The following is a 15,194-nucleotide window of genomic DNA, read 5'->3' as shown; positions in this document are numbered from 1 at the left end:
AGAGAGAGAGAGAGAGAGAGAGAGAGAGAGAGAGAGAGAGAGAGAGATGGACAGAGACAGACAGAGACAGAGATACAGAGAAAGAGAAAAGGACAGAGACAGATAGAGAGACAGAGATGGAGAAAGACAGAGACAGGAAGACAGAGATACTAAGAGAAAGAGACAGAGAGAGGGAAGGATGAGAAAGAGAAAGAGACAGAGAGAGACAGAGACAGAGAGACAAAGATAGAGACAAAGAGAGACAGAAATGGAGAGATACAGAGAGGGAACGAGAAGAAGGGAGAGAGAGACAGAGACAAAGACAGAAATAGAGATACAGACAAAGACAGAGACAGACAAAACAGAGACAGAAAGAGACAGAGGGGGAAGAGAGAGAGAGAGTGTTTAAGGGGGTGGCAGGGCCAAGGGATGGTTCTGTAAGGTGAAGTCCCATATTTATAGGCAGTGGTTGGGGGGCATTGGACTGGAGGAGAATGAGAGAGGTGAGAGAGAAAGAGCATGCTCTAGACCAAAGGATGACAGAGTGTAAGAGTGAGAGAGAGAGTGAGAGAGAATGAATATGATTGATGGGACAAACTCCCAGAGTCGATGGGAGGTCACATCAAAGGTGTATATACAGTGTGGAACTAGCCTTGGTACAAAGGCCTGTGACTGGAAAAAAGGAAGAGAGTGCTGGTGATGATTTGGAGATGCTTTCAACTGTGGAATTAGGGAGATAAAAGAGCTGGTAACAAATGGCCTCTGTTCTAGAGTAGGCCTAACTTAGGTTCATCTAGTGATTCATATGTGGGATAGGACACTCTGAGACCATCTAACATTTAACAAAAGGAAGTTTACTTAACAGCATAGAAAGTGTATTCCTCAGAGACAACTGGTTCGGTTGGGATCAATACCTTGCCCCCTTGTTTGCCATGGTGGCATATCTGTCAGAAGGGTGAATATCAAGCCTGAGAAACATGTGACTCCTTTTTGTGCTGGGCTTTTGTATTTCAACAACAATGAAACTATTCCCACAGTTTCAGTCTTAGTTCCTTGGGCCAGTGAAGGCTTGAAGATGGTTTTTAATCTCTCTTTAGGGAAAAACTAGCCTCACTTATGTGGCAGGAACCTTAGCAGATATTGTTCCTTCTTCATTCTATCCCTTGGGAACAAGATCTGAAAGGACCTTCCACCACTTAAATGGCCTTGGGATCATTCTTGGATAACTCTAGGGATACAAGAAGACTGGCACAGGCAGCATTAGAGAAGTAACAGGGTAAATAAAAGGAAAATAAAAATACAAAGACAACACAAAAGACAAATATAATGTAACAGCCCCATGAAGTAGTGACTAAATGTAGAGAATGAAGACCAGCTATCCCAAGCTTTGTTTCTCTCCTTCAGAAGGACTTCATTCCACCTCCTCTTAATGCTTTGGCTCATGGGGCTCTCCAGTTCATAGGGGATTTCCCGATGTCAAACAATGAGGAGAAGTGGGAGCAGCAGAAGCCAGAGAAGAATCATAGCGCAGATCACACATCAGGCCCAATAGCTGATTCTCATCACAAGCCAGGGTTGTCTGTAGTTGGTAATAGTCATTACCTTCTCGCATGTATGCTGTTCAAGTGCCAGTACCAATAGTGATAATCACTCTGCATCATCACCCATTTAGTGTTTCTCATCCCTCCTTTTCCCTAGGAGCTGTATGTATATATGTATGTATGTATGTATGTATGTATGTATGTGTTGTGGGGAGAAAGGCAGCTATATGGTGCAGTGGACAGAGCACTGGACCTGGAGTAGGAAGGCCTGAGTTCAAATGTGGCCTTGGCCGCTTACTAGCTGTGTGACCCTGGGCAAGTCACTTTACTCTGTTTGCCTTAATTTCCTTATCTGTGAAATGAGCTGATGAAGGAAATGGCAAACCACTCGAGTATCTTTGCCAAGAAAACCCCAAATGGGGTCACAAAGAGTTGGACATGACTGAAAAATGACAACAAGAAGTGGGGAGACAAAATATTTGGCCTGTTGGAGGCCTTTGTTGAGGGATTGCCTCCTTATTCCAAGGTGGCCAGGAAGTGATGCAGAGATAGTTTTACCTCCCCTGTGTTAAAAAAAAAAATAAGCCACGTGCCAATAATTTTACCTTTTAGTCCTTAGACAGAGGCATTTAAAGGGCTGACCACTGGGTGTTGTCTTGGCAGCGATGTATAAGTCCCTTCTCAGTTCCAGATTTCAATAAGCATAGGACTATGCATGCAACACTGCTCCTAATTCTGCCCACCTAGCTTCTACCTAGATCACTATTCACTCCACTGTCTTTGGGGTCTGCAACATTTTCTAGTCCCCTGGGGTTTGAGCATTGCCTCTCTGCCAGGGCCAGTTTCTGATGGGCCTGAGCACTGAAGAGGTTGTTACTTTCCCTGTGCTGGGGCCAAGCCCTGCTGCTCCCCCTCCCACCTCCCTGCCTCCCTTCTGGTCCAGGCACTGCTCTGGGTACTTGTCCCTGGCCCCTTCTGGAGCTGAGATACCCATGGGCAGTGCTGACAAGCCAGGCCTACTCCAAGTGGTCCTGGCCTGCCAGATCAGGGCTTGGGCTCCTCCTTCTGCTGGTGGTCATTGTCATGGGTACAGAAAAACCCTCTTGCTGCCAGTCATCTCGGACTGAAGGACCCAAAAGTTCCTGTCACTTTGAGTTTTGCAGCCATCATTAAGGATTAAAGTATACGTTTGTACCGGCCGCGCCGACCTTGTGCCGGCCGCGCCAAACACTCTCCTCCTATAAGGAGCAGGCTGCCAGAGTCATACTTACCAGTCTTTGGTGCCTACCCGGATACACACACAGAGACGACCCATCAGGAGGCTGCCAACACCCGAGCTTTATTCAGAGGCCATCACAGCAAGGCCAAGCAGGAAGGCCAGAGCAACAGAGCAGGAGCAAAGAGAGAGCGCTCCCGACCATGACCATTCCTCAGTACCTACTTAGCCCCTCCTCCTCAGCCCGCCTACTAGTCAATTATTGTAGGGTCAGATACCGGAAGGGGCTGTCTGAGTTTAGCGCACCAAGGGAGAGGGAGTGACGCAGGAGGTCAGGACTGGATACAGGAAGGAGGCGTCTGGGATTAGTGCATAGACAAAGAGTACGTGACCTAGGAAGTCAGGCAGATACCGGGAGGAGGCGTCTGGGGTCAGTGATACACAAAGGGAAGGTACGTGACCCAGGAAGTCAGGAAGGTCACAGGAAGGAGGCTTCTGGGGTTGACATTGCATATAGGGAGGGGACTAAGCAAAGGGAACTCGTCCTCTGCCGTCCCACTCCCACGTGGCACCGCCCCTTGCCTCAGGCGCACATGCTCTGGCTACTTCCTTGCACCCAGCTTATCTCACATAGCACTGCCCACTGCCTCAGGGTTTCTCCGTACCCAGCCCATCCCAGTTCACCACAACTCTGCCTACCACAGCCCCTGCCTTGGCTTCCAAATACCCAGATCCTACCCCAATCTTGCCACAACGCTCACCTGGCAGTAGCCAACATCAGACAGTCCCTCACATACGTTGATTGAATTGAGAGGGTCTTAGAATTTCTCTTTCTCCTCATCTTTCACAATGGACCTAGGTGCTTACACTATAATTATCTCCACCCTGGATTATTGTTGTTGTTTACCTCCACTTATCCTGAGCTCTCTGATAAGAGATGATCAAATCCCCTCCATCCTCCACAATGATGTTTCTTGTTGCTCAATAAACCTACACCAGCAACTTCTCCTCTCTAAGAAAAACCTGCCTTCCAACTAATGGTAATGTCTGTTTGTTTTCTGGTTTAATGTATATTGATTATGCCACCATTAATAAGATTCAATTTTTCTGACTGTATGTAAACTTATTGGTCATTAGGCAAAGCTCTCACACTTAGAGTACCAATAAGAAAGTTATTGCTTATGTTATTATATGTTTTATTAAAGTTACTGTTTCTATTATGTTGTTTATGTATAATTATGTTTGTTCATCTTATATTTATATATTATTATTTATATTAAGTTTATATGTAAAAACTGATTCCTAGCACTGTCTCCCTCACCCCTTTCCACCATATGAATATAGTAATGGAAGTGGGTCACATAGGACTGAGGGGCATTTTGTATCTTTTTTCTTTCATGGTTTGCCATGGTCAAAGCATTCCTGTAATGGCCCATCTACATAGTATAGAGAACTGTGCTTAGCTAGGTTGGTCCTTGGAAATCAGATATAATATTTTGCAGGGAATGCATTCCAAGTTTGTCCAGCATGGTCTAGCCTTCCAGGTTTATGCTCTTCTGGCATAAAATTCGATAACTGCAGAGTCATCTATTCACTGCAATGAGGCATCAAAGAAGTTTTTTTTGTGTTGTTTTTTTTTTAATTAGGAGTTAGGCAACTGTGTGGATCTTTCAGGGGAGTCCCAGACAAGCATCCTTTGATGGGAGCAGTTCACCAGTCGGCAAATTTGACAACTTTAACAAGGTCATAGATCAGCGTCAAGTAGAAAAGGGTTTATTAAGAACCAATTATATGCCAGGTACTATGCCAAGTGCTAGAGATATAAAGAAATGTTTCCCATCAACTGATCCATGACCTGGATTGAAATGAAACCTAACTCAACTTAGGAAGGGCTAGTGAACTCCTGATATTTAGCTAGATCTGATAATTCTGGGTGGAGTAACCATTGTGGTGGAATCTATATACTTGCTCTTCAGCTGAAAATTTTTCTGAATTGTTGCTATAAATGGGTAAAATCATGTAGGTGTAAAAAAAACTGATTAGCAGCTTTATTAAGTTGTGCAGAAAGAAAATTGGAAAAAATGTTAGGAAAATTGCATCATGAGACAGATTGGGCTAAAACCTGGCCCCTTTCTACCTCCCCAGTCTTCTTACACTTTATCTCATACTCAAACTCTATGATCCAGGTACACCGGACTACCTGTTCCTTGGACATGACTCCATCTTCTTCCTTTTTACTTTTGCACTAGCTGACCCCAATGCCTGTAAGGTTCTCCCTCCACATCTTGGTTTCTTAGCTTTCCCAACTTCCTTTAAGACTCAGCTCAAATCCCACCTTCTGCCAGAGGCCTTTCCCAGTCCCTTCTCCATTCCACTGCTGGTGGCTTCCCTTCTATCTGTCTATACTGCCCCTCCATACTCATACACACACATACGTTGTGTCTACATAGTTGTTTACATGTTGTCTCTTCCGCTAGAATGTGAGCTCCTGGAGGGCAGGGGTTGTTTGCCTTTATTCGTATCTCCAGGGTTTAGCACAGTGCGTGGCACATAGTGAATAGTGGAGAGGGGGAGAGGAAGAAGGGTTTATTAAGTACCTACTATATACCTTACAAATACTACCTCATTTGATCCTTACAACAATGTTACAAGGTAGGGGCTACTATCATCCCCATTTTACAGATGAGGAAATTGAGGTACACCAAGGATAAATGACTAGCTCAGGATCACATAGCCAGTAAGTGTCTGAGGCTGAATTTGAACTCAAGTCTTCCTGACTTAAGAGTGTTCTAGTGCTCCTACCACTGTGCCACCTAGCTGCTCCCAGTAAGAGTTTACTAAATGATTGTTGACTGACTGAAAATACTTTACTCTGTAGACATCAGGTTATAATTCAAACTGAGTATTTCTTCAAAGGTGAAGGCTTTTTGGAGACACTTAGGCCAGATTCAAAGAAGGAAATGCAAGACATCATCCAACCAATTATCAGCAAGCCCTGTAAGCCAGGAGACCCTGGAAAAGATGAATTGTAGATATTGCTCTCCAAGTGTTAAAACATGGTAAATATTGGATTCAGGAATTTTTTGGTTAAGAAAAAACAAACAAACCAAAAAACAGTGAGAGCTCTAATCTTGAATATAATTGGAATCTTCACTGTGGAAGAGAATTGAAAATGTTCTAGCCTAAGTGGCTTTTTACTGTTTTTCATTAACTGTTGCTTACGTATCCTGGGATGGAGGATGGGTTGAAATAGCCTTTTTTGCTATTGGTTTTTTAAGTTGGGTTAGGAAATGTGATCATTTTATAAATATTCTATTGAACAGTTGTGTTTCCCTGCTTTCTGTAGTATTATCTGTGACTCTCTTGGGAAGGACTTCTTCTAACAAAAGAGAAGGATGAGGCCTTGGGCATGTAAAGGTTACATGTGGCCCAAGACAGAGACCGATATATGTGACAAAAGCACAGACACCAGCCCTGTGAATCCTTATTGACCATATAACCGCTTCTGGTTGTTCCCCTAAACTTGTTCTTTCAAAATATTCTGAAATGGGGGCAGCTAGGTGGCGTAGTGGATGGAGCTCTGGCCTTGGAGTCAGGAGGACCTGAGTTCAAATCCAACCCCAGACACTTGATGCTTATTAGCTGTGTGATCCTGGGCAAGTCACTTAACCCCAGTTACCTCACCAAAAAGCAAAAAAAATTCTGACATCTTAGCGTTCTACTTCAGGTATTATTTCATAGACTTAGGGAATCCTAAAGTTGGAACACACCTTAAAAGCCAGCTAGTCCTACCTTGGCCAGATGCCTGTTTGCCTTTTATAATATTTTCTACAAGTGGTCATCTAGGTCTTCACAGATGCCCATGTCTACACAAATGGATGCCAAGCTCCAGACAAAAGAACATACTACTTTGAAGACTGCATTTAAGAACTTGTATTCCTGTTTAATTCTTGTCAGGCTAGGCTGTAAGACAGCGAGAAGCAGTTGTGTTGTCAAATTGAATGGCGAAAGTTAACATAAAATTGGCTAATTAAATAATAAGTGGATCCTGACTTATATGGAGGTGAATGTCAGAATTCATCAGTGTGAATGGTATTTGACAGGGGTGATAAATCTTGTTTTCAGGAGGTGATGTTCCTCAATACCCTGGTGCATCCCAGGGCATTTCAAAGTAATAGACTGAGAGAGGTAGATTAGTAGCAGTCTGATTTACTGTTACCTTTAAGATGGTCATGCTAATTAGCACATGTCAGGGACCTTTAAAGAAATCAAATTGAATTTAGAGGAAATTAGGGAATAGTCTCTTGCAAGATGCTAGAAGTCAGAAAAGACAGAAGTACACTTACATATGAGACTGCTTAATAAATATGATGATGAGGAGGTTGGTGTGTGAAAACAGGATTATAAAATTTGAGATCTCAGAGACTAGGGCAAATGAAATACTTAAGGCTCGCAATATATAGCTAAATCTTATATTTTCTCTTTGTTACTCTAGAAGAGTTTCCTCACTGGCCTACAGACATGCTGGAAGAGCCTATACCAGAAGCCCATGTGGCTAGTGCTACATAATAAGAATTACAGATCCAGAAATCTATAAAGATGACTCTAGCCCACTCCACCTCTCATTTTACAGATGAGGGAACTAAGACTCAGGGATGTTAAGTAACTTGCCAAATGTCACGCAGGAAGTAGGTGGGAGAGGTAGACTTTGAACCTAAATCCTCTGACGCCTGAGACTCTGAAGCAGATTCCTTCTGACCCCATAAATTGCCTGCATCCCTCTCTAAGTTCCATAGAGGCAGGATTTTTCCTGAAAAACCTTACAACAAACAGTTGAGTGGAAAAGGGAGGGGGGAATCCCTGGAAGTTCCCATCCTTGAAGAATTTGTCTCTCAGCTCAGGCTCCATTCTCACTTTTAAATAGATGGTCATGGACAGGGATGGAAAATGTATGGAGTTCAATGTCATGAAGTATAATAGTGGTTGGAGAAGAGAAGCGGGATTATTGTTCAACAAGGCTGTAGTGTTTCTAAGGTTGAGTACTGAGTGAGGGGATGCCTTAGGAGTGGATCAGGGAGGAGGAAGCAAGAGAGTGACTCATCTGAGTTAACTTTCTTTTCAGTCAGAAGAAGCTTGTTGACACTTTTCCCCTCTAAAGGGGTCTAATCTTAGGGGTGCAGCATGTATTTTTACCATTTTGTTGGTGCTTGTATGTACCTAAGATTCCTTTCCTGGGGTACAGGGGCAGGATACTCCAGGAAAGGAGATGTCTTCTGTCAATGCAGATCAGCATATACTTTGCAACTTACAATCCGGGACACTGAGAGGAGAGGTGACTTGACCAAGGTCATTTCGCCTGTATTTAAGAGATGCAGGATTTGAACCTATGTCTTCCTGACTTGAGCCTGACTCTCTATCAACTATGCCACAACTGCCTCTCTATTTGGACCAATAAATTAGCTGTTACAACTTTTGGTACCTTCAACTTTAAAATATGTAAAGGATGTCAGGGTTATATTGTTTTAAGAACAACTTTGAGAGACTCAGTCATTTTGACTATTATAAATACCCAAATTAACTACAAATGACATATGAAGGAAGATGCTATCTGCATCTTGAGAAATAACTGATAAGTAGATGTATAGAATAATTTTACACAACACACACACACACACACACACACACATGTATTTGTATCTAGTGGTAGCCATCTCTAGTAGGAAGGGAGGGAAGAAAAAAGGAAAACAAAGAAAGTTACATGGTAACTTTATTTTATATTTAAAAGGAATAACAAGTTGTGCAATTTCATGTGCAATCATCTTTTTTAAATTTTACTATGCTATGGAAATGCTTGTTTTATTTCATAAATTAAAACTAAAATAAATAAAATTAATTTTTTTAACTAAAAATAATGTTGATGGCAAGACCATCAGGAGAAATCTGTGGATGAGCCCTGAATTTCAACAAAATCATCAGGCTTCTCATGGGTATAGCTTGTATCTCACTTAATTCTCCACTGGTGGTCAGCCACACCTATATACCCAGGGCATCATTTTAGTACCCCAAAGAGACCAAAGAAGAAAAGGACCAATATGTACAAAAGATATTGACAGCAGCTCATTTTGTTACAGCAAAGAAATGGAAACTAAGGAGTTGTCAATCAATTAATGGATGAACAAATTATAGCATATGAAAATAATGGAATACTAAGGTTCTGTAAGAAATGATGAAGATGGTAGTTTCAAGAAACCTGGGCAGACTTGTATGAAATGAAGCAAAATAAAGTGAGCAGAAGCAGTAGAATAATTTATACAATATCAACAACATTGTTAAGACAAACAACTTTGACTCGAGATCCCTGACAATTCCAGAGGGCCAGTGATGAAGCATGTTACCCACTTCCTCCCAGAGAGCTAATGGACTCAGGATGCAGAATGACACATGTATTTTTTTGGATTTAATCAATGCAGGAATTTATTTTGCATGACTTTGCATATTTGTTTAAAAAAAGGGTTTTGCTTTTTGTTTTTGTTTTTCCATTTAGGGATGAGATGTGGGAAGGAGATAAAGTAGGTTTTCATTAATTTAAAAAATAAAACAAAGAAAATGTCATTTGAGAAAATTAAGAATGATAACAAAATAAATGCATAGAAAAACACAAGATTCCTAATATACACAAAAACAGCAGGAGTTACAAACTGGAAACAGAAAACTCTCAATAAATATATGAGGTAATAGTCATTGTTTATCTTAATTCTTAGTGAATTTTGGCTTAAAATGATAAAATCAGATACGCCAACATTAGGCAATGCACCAGAGAAGTATTCAAACACAATTATTAATTATTTCTTGTCATGTGTTGCTAGTGAAATGAGAGAAGAGTGTTTCCATTGTGTTGTAAGAGGCAAAAACTCCAAGGAAGAGAGTGTGAATTTTAAGGTTTTTTTTTTTAAGACAGACAAGACAACTACAAATGAAAATGCTCAATTATATTGTTTAGAGCAATTTTGCAAATAACTATTTGCCTAATTGCCTGAGGGGAGTGGCAATTTCATCTGGGCAAGTGGAGCTGAGAATGCTGAGTATGTATTTTATTTTCTGAGTGCTTGCTTCAGAGAAGACAGTGAATTGAGAGTAAGTGATTGTGGGCTGGTATAATGTCATAGGTATTTACAAGGCTGGTTTAAGATGATTCAGAACACACTGCCAGCATTGCTTTTTGTAAGTAACAAGTTACAGGAAATCCCACTTTAATGTTTTTACAAAGTATAATAAGCACTGAAATCAGGGAAAATAGTTCAAATGATGCAAGGGGGTAAAAGGAATGTCAGTGCTTTGTTTTTAGGCTCAGGAAAGAAAAAGAAAAATTATATTAAGAGAAGAAATTTTCAATGGATGTTTCCCAGGTCATCTGAACTAGGTTCACTAAACAACCTCAAGGGTTCTGGGGCTCATGGCAAACAGTTCATTGTCAATAGTTGAGAAATGAGTGCCATCTGAGAAGCACTGACCTATGCAGGTTGTTTAGCTTGCAAGACAGTATGCGTTCCAATTTCAGTAATTGGTGTTGATGACTTTGTGTAGATTTTGCTGACTAATACATTTAGTCCAAGGTTTCACATGAATTACTTTCTATGATGTTTTTTGTTTCCAGGCAAGAAATAAATGAGGCTTCCTATTTCCCTTGGAGAAAAATTTAAACAATATCCTATGTACAATGTAAGTGCCACTGACTAATTTTGCGTTTCCTAATGTGTGTTTAAAATGGGTTTACTAAGGTGACTTTACATCTGTACTTCTGCCAGACACTAGCTGCTTGTTTACATATTTGTAAAGGAAAGTCATTATGTACAGCAGAAAATCAATTCCTGGAACCCAATGGAACAGGTATACCTCTGTGTATGGATTATTGTCTCTGTTGTTTATTGGTGTTATTTATAGAGTAGCTGAATTGTTAGAAGGTTGCATATAAAACATTTTATATGACATATTTAAGGCAAGAGGATATTTTTATTTCAGAATAATAACATTCAAAATATCACAAAGAAACAAAGACTATAATTTAATAAAGCTAATGTTGAATTTTTTTTTAACAGAGGACCCCTGAGTTTATTGGTAGAGAGGGTTCATACTAAGGGATTTTGTTTTTAAACCAACATAGATTGGCACCTACTTTACAACTTATAGTCTTAGAGAGTTACTGGGACACTGTGAGAGGGTGACTTACTGAGACTTGTATAGGCAATTTGTGGCAGTGTCAGAACTCAATCTCTCTGGCTACAAGGTCAATTCTGTATCCATTCTTCCATGGTGCCTCCCAAAGCAAGATATGACATGGGTCAGATTAAATCCTCTAAATGCAGTAAGTCATTATTGAATGAATAAATGAATAAACAATTCCACATAATAAATAGACTGCTAAAACATGGCTGAACGGTAACTTCCATATTTCTGTGGAAGCCATCATTTCCCTTCTAGTCACCCACATTCAATTAGTTATCCTTAATTCTTCACTTTCACTCATTCTCTATATCTGATCAGTTGCTAGGTCTTGTTGAATCCACTTCTCCAATATATTCTGCATCTGCCCTGCTTCTGTTTCCTCATACAACTACCATCCCACTTCAGGGTCTCATCACTTCTTAGTGGAAATATTGCTATAGCCTCCTCATTAGCCTCTCTGACTCCTATATCTGTCTTCTCCAATCCACCCTCCACAATAACAAAAAGTGATATTTGCAAATATTTGACCATGTCACTCCCTCATTCAAGGAGTATCTGTGGCTCCTACTGCTGTAGGATAGCATAAAAACTCATCTGGTATTTAAAGAGCACCACAGTCTGATCCCAACCTATTTGACTGATTTCATATTATTCCACTTTATGAACCATATACATTCCAGCTAAACTGGTCCACTTAATTTGCCCATTCAAAACATTCCATCTTTGGCCTCCTCATCTTTGCTGAATTGTCCCCCTATACCTAGAATGTTTTCCTCCTTAGCTTCATCTCTCAGAATACTTGATTCCTTTCAAGGCTCAATTCAAACGCCACATCGCACATGATGACTTTCTTGATATCCTAGTTGTCAGGGTTCCCTTCTGAAATTACTTTGTGCTTACTTTTTATATTTTGTAATTATTTATCTGTGCATAGCCTGTTTCCTTCTAGTAGAATGGAAGCTTCTTTTTGAGTAGGGAGTGCTTTGATTTTTGTCCAGTGCCTGGCACAGAGTAGGCGCTTGATAGATGAGTTAAATTATAAGGCGGATGTCTAGCATACCCTCAGCACAAGCATTATAAAGGTATTCCACTGTACTAGACTGTAGCCAGTCTGATCTCTATGTGAGGTAGATGGGAGAAAGAAGGATAATTAGGAGATTTTTGTAATTCAACAAACATTTATTGGGTAATATGTAAGGCACTCTAAATATGAATTATCTTTAAGAACTCTATTATAGGGAGGCTGCATGTCTGTAAGTAGCCTTATGTGTCAATACACAAACCTTGATCAAAAATATAACCTACTCTCTGTTGCTAGTGCCTAAATTTTCATCATTAGAGATTCATTTCCCTTGGTTATTAAGGGTTTGTGCTTCATTAAAATTCAAATCAGCTTAGTTGAGGTAACACATTAAACCTTATTTAACATTAATAGGGAAAGCAGTTTGTAGAAAAATGATACACTCAACAGGTAAATTGGAAAAGACAAGGATTGAGATCCAGAGTCCATTGCTTGGGGGAGGTAGGTCTGTGAAAGTACCATACTGGTTTGGTCCCTATATTGGATAGAGAGAGGACAACATAGGGCCCACTCAATGGAGTCCAAATGAATGCCCTTCCACTGGTACCCAACACATATCCTTTTCCTTTCCCTGCCTACCCCCCTGCAAATTTGTGAGAGAAGACAAATGCCTCTTACTATTTCTCTGTCATTATTAGTTCTGGTCTGTAAAATAAGAATGAAAATATATTAGTATTATTAATGTATTGATTCATATTCAAGATTGGATCCATCATTGTACCATAGAGAAAGAGCCCAGGTCCATTGAAGAATAAAACTGGCAATCATATTCATTAGTTCCATTTTTATAAAAAAAAAAGTTTATCCTGCTGAATTTTTGGTTTTCAGCTTTGTTATTCTGTAGGATCTAGTTTTTAAGTTGGGTAGTCCCTTTGTTGTCTTTCCCCCTTGCAATGTGACCTGTCTGGGGTTTCTTAGAAGAATCAACTACCTCTCATATATCTGTCTTCCCTTTTCTCCTCTGAAGTTTTATGCTAATTAAATTAAGACCTTTGACTACCTATCAGCTTTCTAAGGAGACATGCCTACAGCCTTTTGGCTCTTTGGAGACAGGTGGCTTCCTATCACTTATCAGCTTTTAAATGACTATGTTTTTTTTTCTCTTAGTTTAATTTCTGATGGACCAAGCAAATAAATATCTTGCATTTATGTAACACTTTAAGTAAAACCAACAGCTCTCCCTACTATGGTAGGAATGGTCCATACTACAAGTATCATTATCTGTATTTTATAGATGAGGAAACTGAAGCTAAATGATTTGCTCAGACTTACACAGCTTCAAAACTAGGATCTGAACAGGTGATAATAATAACTCAATAATAACTCAAATTTACAAAGTGCTTTAAGGTTTGCAAAATGATTTATAAGTACGATCTCATTTTATCCTCACAACAACCCTGTGAAGTAGGTGATGTTATTATCCCTGTTTTACCATTGAGGAAACTGAGGCAATCAGAGGTTAAGTGACTTGTCAAGAGTCACACAGCCAGTAGGTATTTGGTCCCAAATTTCAGTGCTCTTGCCACTGTGCCGTCTAGTCACTCTTGACTTGCAGTTTAGCACTCCACCATCTTACTTTTCCAAACAAAAGGAAGAAAATAACCATTGGAAGACAAGAAGGGGAACAAGGCATGGTAATATGTACAAGTGAGAGACCACAAGAAATTAGAAATTTCATGAATGTGACTATAGCCAAATTCACTTCCTAACAAGTCTCACCTCTCTCCAATCCATTCTTCACAGAATTATCAGAGTGACTTTCCTAAACTGTAGGTCTGGCCATATCACTTCCCAGCTCACAAAACTCCAATGACTCCTTATTTCCTCTAAAAGCAGGTATGAACTCCTTTGTTTGGTGTTTAAAGCCCTTCAGAATCCATACAACCCGGGTCCAACCTATCTTTCCAGTCTTATTATACATTTTTCCCCTCCATGTACTCTATAATCTACTTAAATGGCTTTCTTATGCTATACTCTGTTTCTCATCTTGATGCATTTGCACTGGCTTTCCCCTTAATCTCCCTGTATTCCTTCCTCACTTAGAATTCTTAGTTTTCTTCAAGATTCAAGTAATTATTCAATTGTTTCAGTTGTGTCTGATTCTTCGTGACCCCATTTAAAGTTTTCTTGTCAAAGATACTAGTGTGGTTTGCCATTTCCTTTTCCAGCTCATTTTTATAGAAAAGGAAACTGAGGCAAACAGGGTTAAGTGATTTGCCCTGGGTCACATAGCTAGTAAGTGTCTGAGGGCAGATTTGAACTTGGATCTTATTGACTCCAGGCCCGGTGCTCTATCCACTATGCTACCTCATGCCTCATGTTTCAGCTTAGAAGTCACATTCTGCATGATTTCACTAGCTACAGTGCTCATCCCAAATCACCTTATAAGCTATCTTGTATCTCTATGTACATCATTTCTCGTCATTAAATATAAGCTCCCTGAGGACCGGGAAGTCTCACTTTTCTCTATTTCTCCAGTTCCTAACACATTGCCTGGCATATAGTAGGCTCCTAATTAATACTGATTGATTGAAGTTCTAGAAAAATAAAATTACAAATTATGGGCTGTTGTGTATTGAAGGGTGCCATCATTCTTTCAGCATTGTGTTATTGATAAAAAAAAACAATAATTATCTAATACTTTCATAATTCATGCTATACTACGGAAGCTTAGGAAACAAATTTTTGGTTAATGTATGCTGTACTTCTGTTGTAAATGTACTTCTTTTTGTATGAAGAGGTTTCCTTGATGATATGACTAATCATGATAAAAAGGCAATTATTTTGTATTCTTATTTTTCCTTGATTGTGAAAACACCTTTTAAACAAATCAATCCTTACATAACAACAGTTTCAGAAAAAAAAATATTTACTAGAGTTCTGAATGTTTAGGGATGGATCCATTCTACTTTTAATGATTATATTGCTTCTCCTTATCCCATGTGATCTTGGTCTTTCCTCTATATCAAGGCCGGTATCTTCCGAAGGAAAATGGGATTCAAAAATGAGAACCTTATGCCTTTACTTGAGAATATAGGTCAGGGTTAGGTTTGTATCATTTAGAAAATTTGCTTTAACATTAAATTAAATGTCAGTTCCTTTTCCTGGCTTTTGAAGAACTCCATAGTCTGGTCCTATCCTTCCTATCTGATGA

The 15,194-nt window shown here is 39.8% G+C and overlaps 1 pseudogene; it reads right to left on the bottom strand.

Annotated features, from left to right (window-relative positions):
* LOC114044621 overlaps positions 1–1,591 on the bottom strand; it is a 19,002-nt pseudogene extending 17,411 nt beyond the window's left edge.
* Positions 1,592–15,194: the final 13,603 nt, after the last annotated feature.

Source organism: Vombatus ursinus, unplaced genomic scaffold, assembly GCF_900497805.2.
Source record: "Vombatus ursinus unplaced genomic scaffold, bare-nosed wombat genome assembly UNPS02014774.1, whole genome shotgun sequence".
Classification (NCBI taxonomy): domain Eukaryota; kingdom Metazoa; phylum Chordata; class Mammalia; order Diprotodontia; family Vombatidae; genus Vombatus; species Vombatus ursinus.
This window is presented reverse-complemented; position numbering and strand designations above follow the sequence as displayed.